Consider the following 16,340-nt stretch of genomic DNA (forward strand, 5'->3'; position numbering starts at 1 on the left):
CTCTCCGGCACATAGAGATTAACCATGTTTTGTAGGTATACAGGAGCTGTTTTATTAAAACATTTAAAAGCATAGCATAGAATTTTTTGAACATAATTCGGCTGTTAACAGGGAGCCAGTGCAAAGATATTAAAATCGGCGTTACATCCTCTTTCACCCCGCAACCAGTCACCATTCTAGCAGCTCTATTTTCCACTTTCTGAAGCTGTCTAATTATATATTTTGGTGACGATTGTAACAGAGCGTTACAGTAATCTATTTGGTTAAGTACAAATGATGTCATTAATGTTTTGACAGTCTCAGTATCCAAAAGATGTCTAATTCTATAAATTTTATGGATATGAAGATGACAAATCTGAGCAACTTTACTAACATGATCGTCCATACACAATCGTGAATCTAAATATGCACCTAAATTCCTGACATTTCCACCATTACAATCTTAATTTGACTACCAGCAATGCTCAATGATTCTATTTCTGTTCTTTTCCAGTTATTTCCATAAAAAATTATTATTTCCGTTTCATCCTCATTTAACTTTAATTTATTAAAAACCATCCAATCTTTTATGTCTTTCACGCACGCTTCCACTCGAGATACAATGTCCACTCTAGTATCGTTAGTAACAGGGAAATAAATTTGAGTATCGTCTGCATACAAGTGAAAATTCAACTCATACGCCGAGATTATAGCATTTATGGGTGTTGTATACAAGGTATATAAGATGGGCCCCAGGACAGAACCCTGGGGTACCCCAAACTGCAGAACACGAATATCAGAAAGAAAATCTTCAATGGCAACACACTGTGTGCGGTCAGAAAGATAAGATTCCAACCAGTCCAAAACATCATTTTGAATATTAGAATCGGTTTGAAGTCTGTTTAAGAGCAACTTCCGATCAATGGTTTCGAATGCGGCACTTTAATCAAGCAGTATGAGCACTGCCGTCTTCTTATCAGCAACATAATTAACAAGATCATTGTGCACTTTGATCAAAGCAGACTCAGTGCAGTGTCCCTTGCGATAAGCAGACTGTACCATTGATCGAAAGTTGCTCTCATCTAAAAAGGTATTCAATTTAGAGCATACCATTTTTTTCTATAATTTTAGATAACGTACTTAAATTAGACACAGGCCTGAAGTTTTTATAACTATTTTTGTCCAATGAAGGCTTTTTCAACAAAGGGCGCTCAATTGCTTTCTTAAGGCATGCTGGAACTGTCGAGGTATGAAGACTAGATTGAACAATGTCGAGAATCATCGGCGCCAGCTCTTCTACACAATCCTTTAGAAGCCATGTGGGGATAGGGTCAAGCCGGCACGTCTTCTTTGGCAGTAGTTTGATTACATATTTGATGTCTTGTAGTGTGGTGACAGCCATTTATCCAAAATGTGGTTCTTTTCTTTATCTGCTGCTTTGGATTTTTCAGGCTGTCGAGATTCATGTTGGTCAAGTTGTTTTCTGATGTTGACAATCTTGTCGTCAAAATAAGCATAAAAATTTTCAGCGAGCCCATTTGCATTTTTGTAATCTGGTAGTGTTTCTGATTTAGGAGAGGTAAGTCTGTTTATTATTTTGTAAAGCTTCTTTTTGTTGTTTTTATTGTTTTCTATTTCCTCCTTGCAGCAGGTGTGTCTTTTAGTAGCCTCAACCCCCTACCACCCTAACCTCAGAGTCGTTTAGGACCTTGTGGTCTAGATCTTTATTTCAGCATTACTGAATGGACAGCAAGATTGTTTGCTACCCTTTAAATAGGAAGCTAGTGGAGAACTGAAATAGTCACTTATGAGAGCAAATTCAAATAGCCGTTCGTTGATGCTGAAGTAAGAATTTGAAGACGTAATGAGAAGAGCTACAATAGCAATTGCATCACAAAAATAAGTGGATATGCTTATTTTTATTATTATTATTATTATCATTATTATTATTATTATTATTATTATTATTATTATTATTATTATTATTATTATTATTATTATTATTATTATTATTATTATTATTATTGTTATTATGAATGAATGAATGAATGAATTTATATAGCGCCTAGATCCACAATGTGCTCAGAGGCGCTTTACAATGCAAATAAAACAAAACAATAAATGCGGTGGTGGTGGTTGTAGTGTGTGTGTGTGTGTGTTTGTGTGTGTGTGTGCGTTTGAGAGAGAGAGAGAGAGAGAGAGAGAGAGATAGTGCTAAAAGTGCATCAAGTGATAAGGAGAGCAACACGAACTTTAAACAACGAGGTCAAAGTATTTGTTATTAGCTATTATTGGCAAGTGCAGGAAGGTGAACATGAAAATTAATCCAGTGATCACAATTTATTGATTTGTGTATGTGTGCGTGTTTATGTGTGTGTGTTTGTGTGAAGGTGGAGAGAGAGAGAGAGAGAGAGAGAGAGAGAGAGAGAGAGAGAGAGAGAGAGAGAGAGAGAGAGAGACAGAGAGAGAGATTTGAGCTAAATTTGTTTAAAGGGTTTTTTACGGCGCTTGCAACACAGGTTGCAGTAGTATTAGTGGTGGTAGGGTTGCGTTGTGGTGTTTGTAAGGGATTGTGATGTGATGGTGGTGGTAGAGATGATGAAGTAATAATGGTTGTAGTTGTCGTGGCATGGATGGTGATGTGGTGGTTGTTGCAGTAGTGGTAGGGATGGTGATGTGGTGGTGGTGGTGGTTGTAGTAGTAGTGGTAGTGATGATAGTGTGGTGGTGGTGGTTGTAGAAGTAGTGGTAGTGATGGTTGTAGTTGTAGTAGTAGTTCTTTCTGTTAAAGACCCATCATCAGCAGGCAAAATGTGTGCAGTGCCTTACATAAGGACACAACAGTACTATTAGAACATTCTCCCATTGTCCCTTTGAGGTAAATAACGTAAAGTATATAACTTGCCACAATACAACATCATAGTAGTTGATGATGATGATAATGATGATAATTATAGCAATGAAAGTGGTATGCTGACTCTTTAATGTCATCAAGTTTGACCGAAATAGGTTTTAACTCACGTAAAATGATTATAGCAGTATTTTTGGAAAGAAAAGAAAATATGAGGAGGGGAGAAGGAGCACTGTCTTTTGTCAACACCGGTTATCGGCATTTATTGAGCTGTGTTCTGCTAGAGAGCTGCGCCGGTGTTACCAATACTTAGCTTCTATACCAGGACAAATCATTCGTTTGGACAGAAAAATAAATAAAAAACTTACCGCTTACCGTCAAAAGCAGTTTAGATTTGAAGATGCATTTGTTTTCTATCAAAAAACATTCGGTAATGGACAATCCTTGATGAATTTCAAAAGTTGTGTTGAAAGTATATCCTAATTGTTTTCATGATTCATTCCTCGCGAAATCGTGTGGGTTTCGTTTCTGTTATCAAGGTGCCGCCCCAGGTTTTTTAGTGTCCCTAGATAGGTATGCAATTTGGTGCATTAGTGCCAGGGTTGCCAGATTATTTTTCAACAAAATGCCAGGGGAAGACTCAAAAAATGCCAAAACACTCAAAAAAATGCCAAAGTCTGTTGACTCCCACCCCTACTAAGAAAACTACTCACTTTTGATAGACAATTTACTATCATATCCTGGTGGCTTGCGTGTTTTCTTTTCTTTCTTTTTTTCTTTTTTTTTTTTTTTTTGAATTATACTAAATTTCCTGTTGGGGTTAACAGGCGACCATGACGCAAATTTTCACGAGTTTTGCAGGAGATTCCCAGAAAACTTACGAGGATACTTGTCGAGGGCTGAATTTGAGTGAATATCTGAGGGAGGCAGGGCTAGTTCAGGGTGTGAGTTTTAATAGCAAAATTTTCCGATGTGAAGAGATTTGTTTTTACGCGTTTAGAAATAATTAAGAAAAGGTGTCATTTGAAGAATAATATACAAGAAAAGAAAATGCCAAATGAAAATGCCAAATGCCAAATGATTTTTCTAATGCCAAACGGTTTTCAAAAATGCCAGATTTTTGGAATCTGGCATTTAAAATGCCAAACTGGCAACCCTGATTAGTGCAATAAAAATTGGTGCGCAAAATTAGTTCGTAGCGGATGCGAGACTGCGTGTGTGTGTGTGTGTGTATGTGTGTGTGCGTGTGTGTGTGTGTGTGAGTGTGTGTATGTGTGTGAGTGTGTGTGTGTGTCTCTTTCTTTTTTTTTTTTTGGGAGTGCCTACGTACACGGTAACGGGGCATCTAGCCTCAGGATCTACGTACACGTAAACTGGTTTACCGTTGCAACACAAGCAATAGATGGTCCTCGCTGTCGTGACCGCACGCGCTCGTGTGTGTGTGTGTGTGTGTGTGTGTGTGTGTGTGTGTGCGTGTGTGTGTTTGTGTTTTTGCTACGTTAACGGGACAATTTCATGTTTGCACACTCATGTTAAGTGGACACACCCCGTTAAGTGGACGTCCTGATAATGTTTTGATGTCAAAACCAGACTTCCCGCCAGTTTTTAGATCACCTGACAAATTTTTTCCAAGAAATGAGTTGGTCTTTGCAACGGAGCGATTTTGTCGTTTAGACACACAGCTCTATACACACCGCGAGTGTATGCCGAAAATTGCGGTGTCCCGATAACTGCAGAGTAAAGTTAATTACGTGTGTATAGGCTGTGTGTATGAAATTGGACCTCGTTGTTTTCGTTTCTTAGACTCAAACTCAAAGATGGAGGACCGTAGCAGTAGTCCAGTTTATGCGGTATAAACAATCTTACTTTAATATTTTATGTTTGAGGCCTACATTACAATTTCTACTGTAGTTTTACTGCATTTCTTAATTATTTGTTTTTCACTTGTCGTTCTTTCATATCTCTATACATAGAAATAATAAATAACTTTAACTAGCAGGTATTCCCGTTCTACGAAAGAAAACGAGGAGGGAAAAGCAGCCATGGATAGATAGATAGATAGATAGATAGAGAGACTGACAGACAGACAGACATACATACAGAAAGAAAGACATATAGATAGATAGATAGATAGATAGATAGATATATAGATAGATAGATAGATAGATAGATAGATAGATAGATAGATAGATAGATAGATAGATAAACAGATAGAAAAACAGATATATTCATAGAAAAATAGAGATAGATAGACAGACCTACAGGAAGACAGATGGACGGACATACAGATAGATAGATAGACAGACAGACAGGCAGATAGATAGATAGATAGATAGATAGATAGATAGATAGATAGATAGATATATTTATTGATTGATTGATGGGAAGGGTCCAAGGCTTTTGAGAGAGAGAGAGAGAGAGAGAGAGAGAGAGAGAGAGAGAGAAATAGAGAGAGAGAGAGAAATAGAGAGAGAGAGAGAGAGAGAGAGAGAGAGAGAGAGAGAGAGAGAGGAGAGAGAAACGTGTGTTGTACTGTAAGTAGGTTAGGAATTCGAAAATTTGAGATCACAGCTATCTGCCTGAAATAAAATAAATACATGAATATATAAATCAAAACGTACATTAGTAGTACCAAAACTATAATAACGATCGGGAGGACAACGGGGTGATAGGAGGGTTAATCAATCAACAGTTACACTCACCCTATTCACAACTAGATATACCAGAAAAAAAAAAAGAAGAAGAAATGAGTATATCCTTTGAACTCTGACCCCTCTATTTTGTTTTCTTGGATAAATCTCATTTCGTCTCATAGCTCTTATAAAAGATTGGAAACACAACCGGTACTGGAAGTTATTTGTGGAGGAGGTCGTCGTTTTTATGGCGACTCTGAATTTTTTCAAAAAATTACTTTTTAACTAATCAAATTGTGAAGAAACCAAACATTATTTTTTAATCATTTAGATACTACTCCCAGCCTTTCGTCGTTCCCAATCAACAATCCAGATATGACTGTTCTTGGTTAGTCAGTTTTTCAATCTATATAGAGCTATAGTGTTTGGGGCTTTGTTCCATTACAATAAGATAGTATATTATGGGAGTTCAATTATATGTACACGGTGTTCACTGATATATGCTTCCTGTCGTCTGTTCAGTTACAATAAGATAATCCACTCCTATTCACAATCCGATTTGTAACTCTTTTAATCTTCGCTTCCTTATCCATTTATTTCAATAATCTTTCTTGTTCTTGTTCTTCTAGTTTTTCTTGTTCTTATTTCTCTTCTTCTTCTCCACCTGTTGTAATTTATTTTGTTTGTTGCTTTAGGTCTCTTCCAACACAATTGAGGTTATATGAGAGACCGCTGAAACAAAAAAACAAGCAATCTAACAAAAATAGTACAAATGTCAATCAAAATCATAACCTAAAGATATCATAAGCTAAATTATAAATAACCAAGAACAAACAGGCAGAGGATTTACAGGAAAAAAAATATCCCCTGTCAAAAATACAATCACAAACCAAAGAAGCAGGATAGGCTAGTAAAGAGAAGAAGAAACGACATCACTATCGGATCGTACACCCATGCGAACATCATAGGTATATGATTCAAGGGTGATGCTCCCATCCAACCACCCGCTTCCTCGCATGATTTTTCGTCATATTCATTTTTTTCCATCCTTCTTCATCTTCAGACATTGACTGCTTGTCAAACTGATCTAGATCTAGTCTTTGGAGAAATGCGAAAAGACTTACAGATTATGTTTTCGGATATTGATGACGATCCTAATGACAGTGATTATGTCCATGATTCTAGGGATTCAGACTTTGACTCTTTTCCGACATTTTTACCAGTTGGTCTTTTAGAAAAACCTGCCACTGTAACAGTTACAGACTCAAGATCACAGGAGTACACAGATTTATCAGGCTCTCAAGAAAATGTAGGCAACCAATTAACAGTGAACCAAAATAGAATTGAGGGATGTTATCTGCCAAACACAAGAGGAGATTCTAAAAAGCATTTCTGTGTTGTTTGTGGTAAACAGCAGGCAAAGTTAAAACGTCATCTTTTATCACAACACAAGAATGAAAAAGATATGGTGCCTTTACTTAATGCTACTTCCCTAACTAAACAAGATGAACTTGCCAAACTTCGCAATGCTGGTGACCATGCACACAATATCAATACGCTGATGCAAGGAACAGGCATGGTGGTGGTCAAAGAAGGAAAAAAACATGAACTCAAGTAAGCAACTTTGTGCCATGTTTGAGATGTATGGGTTGGGTCTCTAAGAAAGATCTTAGGAGGCATAAATGTGTAAACAAAGCTGAAAGTGTACCCCGGAAGCAATTGGTTAAACAAGGAAAGTTGCTTTTACCACAGGCATCTGACAACGATCTGTATAATGAAATAATGGTGTCTTTACGGAATGGCCCTATTTCAATCGTGGCCAAGAGCGATGAAACTATAAAACTTCTTGGCCTCAGAGAGACGACAAAGAACGGACATGACAAATATAGGCACGGGCATATTCGAAATAAATTAAGAGAATTGGCCCGCCTTTTGATTAAGCTCAGGAGTGCACCTAACTGTGAATCGTTGGGACTATCAGACTTCCTTCAACCTGAAAGATTCAAAGATGTCGTCTCAGCTGTAAGAGAGGTGGCAGCCTACTCATAAGACACAAATCAATATGGAATACCATCCCTTGCTCTAAAACTAGGACATAGTTTGGCGGACTGCTGTATTCTGTTGAAAGCTAAAGCTATTGAGACTGGAGATACAGTTATGAAAGAGAGAACAGGTGCATATTATCAGCTTCACACAAGTATGTGGAATCGGGAAATAACTTGCAATGCCGCAAGAAACCTACATGAAAAAAAAAAGAAAAATACCACAAAGACTATTCCACTCACAGATGATGTGTCAAAGCTGTTGAAGTACCTCACTAGTGAAACTGAAAAGTTGACCATGGAAATGTTGGCGCCAAAAGGCATTGTCAAGGAAAAAAAAGACTCGGTGTGATTACGCTAGTACGAATAATATTATTCAACAGAAGAAGGCAAAGAGAGGCTTCAAAGATGAAATTGTCTGACTACACCCAGGGAGTAAATACCGACAAGCACAATGAGGACGTTCTTAAAGAGCTTAGCCCTTTTGAAAAAAGAACTTTGTAGTGTAGAGTCTTATCACGGATCGAGATCATTGTTGAATGACTGTGACTTTCTATCTTTTGGTTTTAATGCAGTTTATGCCGAATTTGGCAGTGTTCTAGGTTAAAGCATGGTTGAATAACATTTTGAATAAAATGTTGAATTATATATTAATTTCCTTTATGATTATCATTGCTATGAAACATAAGCTATTTCTAATCTCTGCTATTGCTATGTTAATCTTAAAACAACAAACAAAATAAACAAAGACAATCAAACAACAACAAACAAACAAACAATCAAAAACAAAACAAAAAAACAATGGCGTCATATAGCGGAAACATTTATTCTTCAAACGTACCACTATGATAATGTATGTAAAATAATGCAACCCATAAGGAAAATAATGGTGAATTCATTTCAGAATAAAGTTTAAAGATAGCTATCTTTTCAGTCCAAAGGCTATGAGACTTTATTATTTAATGACTTAGTCACGAAATAACGATGTACCATCATTTTGTCCTGACATTAATAGGCAAATCATATTGTTTAGGTTCGATTCCAGAATGGAACCGATGAGAACATAAAAATACAATATTCCAATGGACATAGATTAAGAATCTAGATGCCCGGAGTACATTTCTACAAAGTCTGTTTAATGTTTGTTTTTCATGTTTTTGTGTAACATGCTTGAGGTTCAAAGGTCATGCGATGTCCACTTAGTGATACGTCCCAATAATGTATGAGTAAAATAATGTTGACATGAAAATTGAAGCAGAGGGCTGAAATTTGGCATACACCAATCTTTTCATGTCTAGGTGATACATTAAAAAAATCAGCCTGTTTGTTTTATTGGTTTTTGAGCTATGATACGTCCATACAATGTAGGATTTGGTGAGAGTCCTCTTAATGTGTCCGAGACACGTATGTGTGCGTGTGTGTGTGTGAGTTATTTTTTTTAAAATCAAAACAATTTTAACCATTAATGGCGAGATTCGATCTTACACTCCCCAAACTCCAGATCTTAGTCTTAATGTTATCATTAAAAGACAAGCTTTGGGATTTATAGTTTAATTGAAGCCCGAGTCTTAATATACTCTTACTTCTGCTCTCTTGGTGAAACGATTTATTCCGCATAAGCAATCTGCAGAAAAAAATCAGTGTCACTGTAAAAGGTTAAAATTTCACGAAGTACGCTCCGTGAACACCGCTGTAACAATCCTTTGATCTACGTCATCGGGCAACCCATTGTTTCTTTCATCTTTTCCCATTCCCCCTTACTATCCCCCCATCCCCCCGCCCACCCTCTCTCTCTCTCTCTCTCTCTCTCTCTCTCTCCCTCTCTCTCTCTCTCCCTCTCTCTCTCTCTCTCCCTCTCTCTCTCTCTCTCTCTCTCTCTCTCTCTCTCTCTTGTCATAGTGTTATCCCTTCCCCTTCCCATCTCAATGTAAAATGAAAACGTTCTGCTGTTTGCAGATACATGTATGATTGTTTTGTTTTCTCTCTCTCACTATGCTAGGATTGAAAACCAAGACATCAGGTAATGGGTGTCTAATGCCAAAGTATAGATTCTTTCTTTGGCCAATTTAGTCACGCATGTGGCAGCCCAGCTATTTATTATGTTCTGCCTATAACACACAATAAGTGGGATTTTGGGGGTGGGTACGAAAGAAATCAAGGTCATAAGTAACCGTGCACAAGATCTGTATAGGGAATTGGTTTCTGGGGGTCTTGCAAATACCAAATATTTTATGGAAAGATCTTTCGAACTCCAAGACGTCTGGTTTGTTTTGCTATCTTGGAACAAACGAAACAGAGATGTCTTGATGTGTGGCCTAGTTGTCTGATTTTGTGACCTGGATGTAAGGTTTTGTGACCTAGATGTATCCTTTTGTGTGTGCAAGCCATGCGGGTAAGTACAGCGATAGCTTGCCAGTTGAGGGGGGAAAAAAAGGAAGAAGCAGCGTATCCACATTCGAAAAACAAAACAAAAAAACCCCTGAAAAAACAAAACAACCTAACCTTTTAAAGGCGAATATCAATCTTACTTGGACCAAAAATAAAATCTTACCGTTTTCATCAAAAGATAAAAAACAAATTACAATTTTAAAATCTGAGCTGTTATATAGGGCAATATCCACCCAACGTGCTCAAAGCGCTTTTTATCAATATTCTTACTGCTCTTATGGTGGAAACGTTTTTTTTTTTTTTTCTGCGTTAAAAAATAATATAAATGAAGACTTTTATTTGAAAACCAAAAAAATCAGTATCACTGGCAAAGGGTTAATTGCAGTACTCCTGCATCCTGTGAGACTCCTACGGCACTTGCTAATCATAAAAAAGGAAATAGCAATCAACAATACTAAGTTGAAAATCAAAAGAAGAAAAAAAAAGGAGGGGGGGGGGGAGCAAACCCAGTAGCAATTCAACCTTTAGCGGCGAAATTCGATCTTCGACCTAACACCAAATCTTTTTTCATCAAAAGACAAGTAACGGCAAAACGATTATAGACAATTGAAGTCCGAGTCTGACTGCTCTCTTGGTGGAAACGCTGTATTCTCCGTTAACAATAATAAAGATAAAAGCAAACTATTATCTGAAAGCAAAAAATTTGCTTCGCTGTTAAGGGGTTAAGAACATCTGCCAGCATCGTTGACAAGCTCTACGTCACCAAGCCCCACGTCTCCCTTTCGTCTTCATCATGCAAACCCCCCCCCCCCCCCCCCTCTCTCCACTCTCACGGTGGTGGTGGCGGCGGATAAAAAAGGCTTTTTTTTTTCTTTTATTCAATCAACTTGACTGCTGTTGGACCCAGGCCTCTCTACAAGTACAAGAAATAATACTCACTTTTTTTCTGCTCCAACGAAAATATCTACCCCCCACCGGTCTAATTATTTGCAGCAGACGTCAAATTTCTCAAAACGGTCACGTGACACTGTAAAAACAACACAGGAAGTACATGAAAGCTTATTTACGGCATTTCCTTTGAACCGTGTAAACAACAATATTTCGTTTTCATTCGACTCAACGGGTCAGATTGGCCGGTATTTTTTAACGAACTAAAGTTCTGAAAAATCAAAATGTTTCTTAGAAAGTTGAAAGATGCTAGTTTTTGAAACAGAGGTAGGTTTTTAAAAAAAATCTTTATATTTTACGTGAATGCATGCTCAAGGCGAGTTGGACGTGCAGCGGAGGTTAGTCGGCCAAAGGCCCACCTCTCTTGTCTGTTTTGTCTAAAACTCTGCTCGTCTTCCCGTCTGCCCGTCCGTTTTAGAGCAATTGATTATAACATAACATAACATAACATGTGGTATAGGGCAAAATAGGATAAGATCCTTTGAATGCCCTTAATATTAATTAGTAATGCCATAAATCTATTGATTAAATATTACAATAACGATACACGTGGTAAAGATAGTATTTCAACTTAAATGTACTCATGTGGTGTACAAACATATATCTTTAACCGTGACATGCAAAGCGCACACACAACCACACACACACACACACATACACACGCGTATAGAAGATAACCATAATAATATAATAATGCATAATATATACATACAAGATTGAAAGCCAGGTCAACAGCAGAGCAAACAAGTATTATTCGTCATATATAAATCTCCCATCATATAATTCCCTGTCTACTAACACCTTGAAATAATCCATAGATTTTGCATTCTTTGTTTCAAATTTCAAACTGTTCCATTTCTGAACAATACGAATACCGAACCAGTTTTGTCTTATGTTTGTTTTGCATCTAGAGACAAAAATCTTAAACTTGTCCCCTCTAGTAAAAGTAATATTAGAATATGAAAAAAAATCAGAAAAGTCTATCCTATCCAGACCATGTACCAATCTATAAACCTGAATTAAATCCCCACGAATTCTTCTATATTTCAAACTGGGTAAGTCAAGAAATTCTAACCTTTCCTTATAAGATAAATACTGTATTGTATAAATTTTTTTGGTAGCTCTCCTCTGTACACTTTCAATACTAATAGATTGTCTTTTATACAATGGGCTCCAGATGCAATTTCCGTATTCTAGAATTGGTCGAACGAGCGATTTATACAAATATAAAAATGTGGTTTTATCAAGACTTATAAAGGTTCTATATATTATTCCCATCATTTTGTTTGCACGGCTTACACAATTATCAATATGTAAATCAAAATTCAAATGTGAATCAAAAGTAACTCCCACATCCTTTTCATAAGGCACAACGGAAAGTAGATTTGACATAGAAGTATCGGTAAAATAATTATGACATGGATTATTTTTTCCTATATGTAATACTTTACATTTCGAAACATTAAAATCCAAATGCCATGTTGTAGACCATTTGAAAAGTGAAAATATATAATTTTGTAGAATGTTATGATGTTCAGTTGTACTATAGATCTTTGTATCGTCTGCAAACAGTTTGCAGGCTGAATTTATGCCACATGGTAAATCATTTATATATAAAAGAAATAAAAGTGGCCCCAATACGCTTCCTTGGGGTACACCGCTAATTACATTCTTAAAATCCGACCCCACACCATTGACAATGACCCTTTGTATTCGATTATTAAGAAAGTCTTTAATCCAGTTAAAGATATTCCCTTTAAATCCATATGTTTTTAGTTTAATGAATAATCTCTCATGAGGTACAGAATCAAAAGCCTTGCGGAAATCAAGATAAACAACATCAATGCATTGATCACGATCAATTAACTTGGTAAAATCCTTCATCACCTGTAAAAGTTGAGTAATGCATGATCTCTTTGATCTAAAACCATGCTGGTTATCGTTTAGCATCGTATGACTTTCAAGAAAGTCCATTATTCGGTCTTTCAAGATAGACTCCATAGCCTTACAGAGTATGCATGTTAAGCTGATGGGTCTATAGTTTGCAGCATCTAGTTTGCTTCCCTTTTTATGAATGGCAAGAACATTGGCTTGTTTCCATTCAATGGGTAAGGTACCAGATTCAAGAGACTTATTATATATTGTTGATAGCGGCTGTGATATTTCAAAGGCCACTTCTTTCAGTAAACGGGGATGAAGGGAATCGGGTCCCATGCTTTTAGTCACGTCTAAATTCAACAATTTTGCAAGTATGTCTTCTTGTGTAATATAAAAATCGGGGACGTTTAATTGATTTGTAACATTGATTATACTTATTAAATCAGATGCAGAAAAGATCTCATATTATTATAGAATATTGCTCGCTAGACGTCCTTTAAAACAAGTGAAATTGAATAATATTTATGATTAAATAATTTGTATGGTTCGTGAATCGAAAGTAAAAGGAAAGGAAAACATCCGCTTCGACGCTAAAAATAGTCACCAATGGGAATCCAAAGGATGACGTAAAACTTGCTTGCCTCGAATGTTTACACAATAAAAATGAAAGAAATTATTGTCGTCCATTTCAAAATTTTCTAATCTTAAAAACCTTGTATCTCAACTAATACTGATCTCTCAGAGTGGTTCTATAATATCATAAATTATAGGGTTTTTCATATTCTACAACATATTATGTAGTTTTCATGCTTTCAACCCTGTTTGCACAATTCAATGGTTTTTTGGACCTAATTCCCCCTACTAAATGTGAAATTGAATGTACTGTAAGCTTCAATTTAATTACGAAAAAAGATAGAATGGACGTATTGTAATTTATTTCTTCGAACTTCGAGCAGCAACATTTACATTGTGTTGAATAGATCATTTATATTCTTTCATACTTTATTCAAGTTGCGACTATTACTATTAAGTCATATCATATTTCTCTTGAAGAGATGTCTATTTCAGTATATATATATATATATATATATATATATATATATATATATATATATATATATATATATATATATATATATATATGTATATATATTGTAGTACTAATACTACCATTGAACGCAGAATTTAATTTCTATTAACATGATAATATGACATTTCACTTTGCAGGGAAAAATTCAGCATTTTATTATGCAAATTGTAGATGAAATAAAACGGAGTCTATTTGCAAATCAGAATGTTGATTTTGGATTATTTGGACATTAATCACATTTTGATTGGCTTACAAACTGAAAGAAGTCTAAAGTACGATGGTCAATATGAACTGCACTCAAACCTTTTGACTTTCATTATGCAATACTTTTATTATATTTCTCTTTTCGTTTCTTTCAGGACTTCTTCGAACATTTTGATCCGACCTTATGAGCATTAAACAAACACTTTCTAACTCAACACACCCCGTTAAACAATTCAAACACGCCAGGAGTCAGATGTTGTTATCGTGTCATCCATCCACTCAGTGATCACCCTCGATATTCAGTATACTACATGACGCGATTCGATACCAAGATGATAATTGGTAACACTGATGATGATCATGATGATGATGATCATGATGATGATGATCATGATGATGATGATGATGATGATGATGATGATGATGATGATGATGATGATTATGACGAAGATGGGAATGATGATGATGAAGATGATGATTATGATGATGATGACGATGACGAAATGGGGATGATGATGATGATGATGATGATGATGATGATGATGATGACGACGACGATGATGATGATGATGATAATGATGATGATGATGGTGATTATGATGATGATGTTATAGAAAATAACGATAAGATAATGATAGCAGTGGGGTTGCTAATTAAAACAATACGACGTCGATAATGAAATATGATGAGGAGGAGAAAGAAGAGGAAGATGGAAAAAAGGAGGAGAAGAGGAAAAGGATGATGATTATGAAGGTAATTTTGATTGCCATGGCGATGACAGTGACGACGGCAATACTAAGGATGGTGATAATGAACAAAGCCTTGCACCAATAATGATGATCACGATAATCGTGATGATGACGACGGCAATACTAAGGATGGCGATAATGAACAAAGCCTTGCACCAATAATGATGATCACGATAATCATGATGATGACGACGGCAATACTAAGGATGGTGATAATGAACAAAGCCTTGCACCAATAATGATGATCACGATAATCATGATGATGACGACGGCAATACTAAGGATGGCGATGATGAACGAAGCCTTGCACCAATAATGATGATCACGATAATCGTGATGATGACGACGGCAATACTAAGGATGGCGATGATGAACAAAGCCTTGCACCAATAATGATGATCACGATAATCATGATGATGACGACGGCAATACTAAGGATGGCGATGATGAACATAGCCTTGCACCAATAATGATGATCACGATAATCGTGATGATGACGACGGCAATACTAAGGATGGCGATGATGAACAAAGCCTTGCACCAATAATGATGATCACGATAATCATGATGATGACGACGGCAATACTAAGGATGGCGATGATGAACGAAGCCTTGCACCAATAATGATGATCACGATAATCGTGATGATGACGACGGCAAAGAAAATAAATGATAACGATCGTGATGATGGCGTCGGAGAAGATAACTGCATACATGAATGTAATGGGCGTTTGAAACCTTTCAAGTTTAAGCTTTAAGTACCGCCTTTCTCCTTATAAGATTAAATCTCAAAAAATGATTTCATTGATCCCTGGTAAATTTGCACAGCCATTTCCTTATGAGTCTACGCGTTTTCAGACACTTGGCGTTTTCATATCTTCTCAAATAGCTTCAAAAAAGAATCTAAACATTTACTCTATTTTCAACGCCCTTTTAAAACAGATTTTATTCCATCCCTCTCATTGAAAAACCCTATCATTTCTTAGTAAATACTTATCTAACCGTTGAAGAATGCTTTGAACGAGTTGAATAAAAAATTTATTCAATGATTGCAGAATTTTTTTTGCACATTTTATTGGTGTGAAATTAGGTGTAAAGACAGCTGATTGGCAATTAAAACACAAATCCAACGTTTTTAGTTTTGGGTCAAATTGTCATTCACGCAAAAGGAGACAGATAGAAATTATGGTGAATAGAAGTACTAATACCATACCATTTGGTTACAAAATTAATATCTAATAATCTTACTTGTAGGGGTAGAATAGACGTTTTCTTTCATTTCTTTGTATTTATTAAACTCGTTATATTTTAATCGTGCAATAACACATTCTTGCAAGCTCGTTGTGTTATTGGGCACGATAGAAACACCTCGTTTAATAAATACAAAGAGATGAAAGAATCGTATATTATATTGTCTTATTATATATGGGGTGATGATGAGCTTGTCAAGCCCACCTTTATGTATGGGGACTAAGAACTTAGTGACTTTAGTCAAGGACTTGAAGAAATGGTTTATTATGTGAATTGATCAAGAATGTCACAAATCACGGCATCGCTGGACTAAGTTTTGGTCACTTGT

Source organism: Berghia stephanieae, chromosome 8 (assembly GCF_034508935.2).
Source record: "Berghia stephanieae isolate SIO BIC M18660-M18661 chromosome 8, UCSD_Bste_1.3, whole genome shotgun sequence".
NCBI classification, from domain to species: domain Eukaryota; kingdom Metazoa; phylum Mollusca; class Gastropoda; order Nudibranchia; family Aeolidiidae; genus Berghia; species Berghia stephanieae.